We start from the raw sequence: 5832 nt of genomic DNA on the forward strand, positions 1-5832 counted from the left end.
ACTGTACTGCCTTTGCTCTTTTTCAGGGTCAGTTGACTCTATTTGTGGGTCTGTTTGTGGGATCTCTATTCTGTTCCATTGATCTATGTCTACTCTTTCACAATCCCATACTCTCTTGATTACCGTAGCTCTATAGTAAGTCTTGAATGCAGGTAGTGTCATTCTTCTGACTTCGTTCTTGTCTATTAATACTCAGCTGGCTGTTCTTTGTGCCTCTCCACAGACACAAAAAAGCTTCCTGGGAATTTGATTCACATTGCATTTCATCTAGAGATAAAGGTGGGAAACTGACATCTTGACCACATTACGTTTTCTAATGTATGAACACAGGCTATGTCTCCCATTTTTTAAGTTCTCCTCGAGAGCTTTCATCAGAATTTTACAATTTTTCTCATGTAGATCTTGTACATATTTTGTTAGATTTATACCTAAGTATTTCATTTTAAGGGGGTGATCATGGAATGGTAATGTTTGTTTTGTTTTTGTTTGTTGGCTTTGTTTTTTGTTGTCGTTGTTTTGGTGCAAAAAAGGTGGTTTTATTAAAGCATGGGGACGGGACCTATGGGCAGGAAGAGCTGCCCTGGGACCATGAGGAGAGACTGATTATATACTTGGGAGCTGTGGGAGGTAAAGGCAAGGGGAAGTTTCCAAAGGGATTTTCAGGTGCTAAAGAAGACTGGGGGCCTTGCTCTTGTCAAGCTAAGGTTGTTTTTCCCTCTAGCAAAGCATTGATGTTAAGACAGTAGGGAGTTCCTGGAGAAACGTTTTACTCTGCCTGCCTCAAGTATTTGTCAATGAGCTGCAGGTTATAAGGAAATTTAATTTTCTCTGCCATTTCCTTCTGCCTTTGTTTCCGACGTCATTTCCCCCTGAACAGTTTTGACCCTTAAATCTTTAAGGTTGCTGAGGGTGGAAGGTCTTCTCTTCTGTAACTTCTTCTTGCTAGATAGGGGCATAGAGATGTCCCTACCTATGGGTCAACATTGGTCAATTGGGGACTTTATATATATATATATATAGGAGTTACCACAGGCAGAGGCAGCCAGTCAAAGGTAGACAACATATGTGAACCTCCTTGAGTAGAAAGGATCATCTGTCAGCTAGAAGTTATGGAGGTGAAGGAGTCTTGGCAACAGGCAGGGGGACACCAGAAAAGACAACCAAATAAAGTTAATATGATGAGAAAGAGAAGCCTAAATAGACAATCTTTCAGAGTTAATCAGAATTTTCCTCATGTCCTTTATAAATGTGTTTTTTTTTTAACATTTATTTTTGAGACAGAGTGCGAGTGGGGGAGGGGCAGAGAGAGAGAGGAAGACACAGAATCAGAAGCAGGCTCCAGGCTCTGAGTGGTCAGCACAGAGTCCGATGCGGGGCTCGAACTCACAAACCGCGAGATCATGACCTGAGACGAAGTCTTAACCAACTTAACCAACTGAGCCACCCAGGCGCCCCTCCTCATGTTCTTTATTGTCATTTGAAGAGAAATTCAAGGTCTTGCACTGTGGTGGAGCCCCTCCCTAAGGAATCTGGTGGAATTCTTCTCAGTACAAAGGAAGGCGACGTGCAACGTGGCCCAGTCAACTCCTAGACACGTATGCACAGCTCTGACCCGACACTGTAACTTGCTTGGACTGTGTCCAATCAGGCTATATGTGTCACCAATATGGGAGACGGAGAAGTAGAAATTTCCTAAAAGGCTCCACCCTGCTCTGCTCGGGGCTCAGCCTTTTGGGGAGTCTTAGCCCACTGAGTCCATACCGGCACAAGTAAAGTTGCTTCCTGGACAAAAAGCCTCGGCGTCCTGTCTCCCTGTGCGAGAATCTGGCGACACCACAGGTTCACCCCAGGAATAAAAAGGCACATTAGTTTGCTCATTGGTTTCCTGTGAGGGAGGTACAGGTTGAATTCTTGATGGAGGAGTCCATGAGGAATGTCCTAATCTTATCGCAGGGGAGTACATACTATGACCTGGCAGGCCCTTCCATTTGGGATTAAATCCCCTGCTGTATTTAGACTTCCAATCAAATAAACCAGGTTTTCCTGGTTTGTATGGGGTGGGTTGCTATTTCAAACTTCGCTTGTTCACTACTGGTATACAGGGAAGCAATTGACTTTGTACATTAACCTCATATTCTGCCACCTTGCTATAACTGCTTATTAGCTCCAGGCATCCGTGTGTGTTCTTTGGGTTTTCTACATAGACGATGGGGTCATCTGTACAGTTTTATGTCTTCCTTCCCAATGCGTATGCCTTTTATTTCCTTTTCTTGTCTGAATTGAATTAACTAGAATTTCCAGTAGGATGATGAAAGAAGTAGTAAGAGGTCGCATCCTTGCAGCGTTTCTGATGATTAGTGGAAAAACTTCTGCTTTCCTACCTTTAGGTATAACGTTCGCTGTAGCTTTGGTAAATGGTCTTTATCAAGTAGAGCAAGTTCCCTCTATTCACAGTTTACAGACAGTTGTTATCATTAATGGGTATGGATTTTGTCAGATTCTTTTTCTGCATCTACGGATATGATCGTGTGATTTTTCTTTTTTAGCTTATTGAAGTGTCAGATTATGTTGATTTTCTAGTGTTGGACCAGGCTTGCCTACGTGGGATTTATCCCACATACATGCTATAAATTTCCCTTTAAGCACTGCTTTCCGTGTATTCCACAAATTTTGATAAGTATTTTTGTTTTCATTTAAAATTATTTTTCAATTGCTCTTGAGATTTCTTTTTTGGCTTCTGTGTTATTTATCTGTTTAATCTCCAAGTATTTGGAGATTTTCCAGCTATCTTTCTGTCATTGATGTCTGGTCTGAAAACAGATATTGCATGATTCCTATTCTTTTCAATTTCTTGAGGTGTATTTAATGACCCAGAATGTGGTCTTATGACCCAGAATGTGGTCTGTCTAGGTAAACATTCCCTGTGACCTTGAGAAGAATATGTAACGCGCTCTTGTTGGATGTCTATAGATGTTAATTACATCTCGTTGACTCATCATGCTCTGAACTTCAAACATCTCCTGATTTTCTGCCTGCTGGATCTGTCCCTTTCTGATAGAAAACATGTTAAAGTATCTGCCTAAATAGTAGATGCATCTATTTCTCTAGTTTGATGAGTTTATGCCTCATGTATTTTGAGGTTGTGTTGTTAGGGGCATACGTGGACAAATGAGCCCTCTATCGTTATGCAGTGCCCCTCCCTATCCCTCCAAACTCTGAAGTCAGCTCTGTCTAAAATTAATGTAACTACTCCCGTTCCCTTTTGATTAGTGTTAGCGTGATACATCTTTCTTCCTCCCTTTAATTTTGATCTATCTCTGTCCTTACATTTAATGTGAGCATTGTTTTAGACAACTTATAATTAATTGGGTATTATTTTTTGATCCCTTCTGGCAATCTCTTTTAAGTGGCATATTTAGACCGTATATGTTCAAGGTGATTATTGATATAGTCGGATTAATATCTACCATGTTCAATATAGTTTTCCATTTTTTGCATTTCTCCTATGTTCCTATCTTTGTGATCCACTCTTTTGTTTTAGTTGAACGTTTTATAGGACTCTATTTTCTCCTTTCTTAGCATATCAATTCTTTTGTTTTTAATTTTTTAAACATTTATTCATTTTTGAGAGAGAGAGAGAGTGAGAGAGAGACAGATAGATCATGAGCAGGGTTGGGGCAGGGAGAGAGGGAAACATAGAATCCGAAGCAGGCTCCGGTCTCCGAGCTGTCGGCACAGAGCCCGACGCGGGGCTCGAACTCACAGACTGTGAGATCATGACCTGAGCTGAGGTCAGATGCTTAACTGACTGAGCCCCCTGGGCACCCCAATTCTTATTTTTAACTTTTTTTAGTGGTTGTCGTAGAGTTTTTAATGTACATTTGTAACGAATCCAGGTCCACTTTCAAATAACTTAAAACCACTTCATGGGTGGCACAAATACTTCATAATAACAAAATATTTCTAATTTCTCCCTGTCATCTTTGGTATCATTATTGTCGTTCATTTCACTTAGACATAAGCATACAAAAGTATATATGTGTATACAGCATACATAATCAAATACATTGTTGCTCTTCCAATTTTGAGCACACTGTAATGTTAGATCAATTAAGAATAAGAAAAATAAGTTATTTTACCTTTATTCATTCTTGAATACCCTTCCTTTCTTTATGTAGATCCAAGTTTCTGACCTATATTTTCCTTCTCTCTAAAGAATGTCTTTTAACATTCCTTGTAAGGCAGGTCTACTGGCAATAAATTCCCTCAGCCTTTGTTCAAGAAAGTCTTTATTTTGCCTTTGCTTTTGAAGGATAATATTTCAGGGTACTGAATTCTAGGTTGGTGGGTTTTTTTCTCTCAACACTTTCAATATTTCCCTCCACTCTCTTTTTGCTTATATGGTTTCTAAGAAGTCAGATGTAATTGTTACATTTGCTCGACTATATGCAAAGCATTTTTTTCCCCTCTGACTTTTTTTTCCCTTATTCTTAATTTTCTGCAGTTTGAATATAATATGCCTAGTTGTCATGGGGGGGGGTGGTGGTTGGTTGGTTGTTGCTTAGGGTGGGGAGGGGGTTTGTGTGAGTTTTGATGCATTTATTCTGCTCGCTGATCTCCAAGTTTCCTGGATCTGTAGTTTGGTGTTTGACATTCATTTGGGGAAAACTCTCAGTCATTATTGTTTCAAATATGTTTCTGTTTCTTTTCTTCGCCTGTCTTCCCTTTCTGATATTCTTATTACATATACGTTATAATTTCTGTAGGTATCTTACAGTTCTTGGACATTTTGGGGCTTTTTTTTTCAAGAATATTTTTTCTCTTTGCTTTTCCATTTTAGAATCTCCTCTTGTCATGTCCTCAAACTCCGAGATTCTTTCCTTAGCCGTGACCAATCTAATGATTGCATCAAAGACATTCTTCATTGCTTAGTGTTGTTTTGGTCTCTAGCATTTCTTTTCTTTTCTTTCTTAGAATTTCCAATCTCTCTGCCCACCTTATTCATGTGTTCCTACATGTTGCCTACTTTTTCCATTAAAATATCTTAGCATATTAATCATAGTTTTAAAAAATTTCCGATATGATAATTCCAACGTTCCTACTATCTCTAACTCTGTTTTCTGATGCTTCTCTCTTCAAACTGGATTTGCCTTTTAGTATGCCTTGTATTTTCTGTTCAAAGTGGACATCTCTATTTTATCCACTAGAGAAAAGGAACTATGGTAAATGGGCCTTTAGTAAAAAGTGGTAAGGGGTGGGGGAAGGGGGAGTATTCTGTAGTCTTCTGATTAGGACTGTTAGTGACACTGTGCCCCTGGACTGTGAACTTCACCAGTGGTTCTCACTTCCCCTAACCTTTGGTGGGACAGAATGGCTGGAAGGGATTGAGGGTTTGTATTTCCTTTCTGCCACATGGAAGTCTAGAGCTAGCTGGAATTGGGTATTTCTCTTCCCCCCCCCCCCCCCAGGAAATGAGGCTTTGGTAAAACCCCAGCAGTTTAGGTTCTGGTTAAACCGATTCTCCCGAGGGTGGGCCTTGTTAAGAAGAACAGAAAGCTTTGGCATGTTTTGAAATATTTTTCCCCCTCATCCTGCTAGAATCAGTAGGGAAGCACAGAGATACTCACCGTGAAGAGCCGAAAGGACTCCTGGAGGTAAGCTCACGTAAGTGCGGAGGCCTCTGTAATTGAGTCCTTCTGTAGTTCTGAACTCTCAGGCTTGTCCACACCGAGTCTCTAGTAATGACACTGCAGGTCACATCTTCCTGTTCCAGCCTGTGGGGCTTCTGCTCCGCTAAGTTGCGGTTCTCTAGAGCCACCCGGCTCTCCAATT

The sequence above is a fragment of the Lynx canadensis genome, chromosome B1 (assembly GCF_007474595.2).
Source record: "Lynx canadensis isolate LIC74 chromosome B1, mLynCan4.pri.v2, whole genome shotgun sequence".
NCBI lineage: Eukaryota > Metazoa > Chordata > Mammalia > Carnivora > Felidae > Lynx > Lynx canadensis.